Source organism: Passer domesticus, chromosome 16 (genome assembly GCF_036417665.1).
Source record: "Passer domesticus isolate bPasDom1 chromosome 16, bPasDom1.hap1, whole genome shotgun sequence".
In the NCBI taxonomy this organism is placed as follows: Eukaryota; Metazoa; Chordata; class Aves; order Passeriformes; family Passeridae; genus Passer; species Passer domesticus.
In genome coordinates this window covers 1,006,466-1,006,665 of record NC_087489.1, presented here as the reverse complement: position 1 = coordinate 1,006,665, position 200 = coordinate 1,006,466, and positions in this window count along the sequence as shown.

Sequence of the window (200 nt, the reverse complement as noted above, 5' to 3'; positions counted from 1 at the left end):
GAATCTCGGATCCAGCTGCCCGGAGGCTTGGCCCGGAACCCGCCGGGTGCGGTGTGGCCGGGGCTGATCCCCCTGCGTGGGCCAGGGGCGAAGGGACCCTCGGGCCATGGAGTATCCCCGGCTGCAGTGAGGCCCGGGCCGGACACACCCAGCCCCGGGGAGGAGCCGCCTGAGCCCGGCCCTTGAGCCCGGCCCCTTCC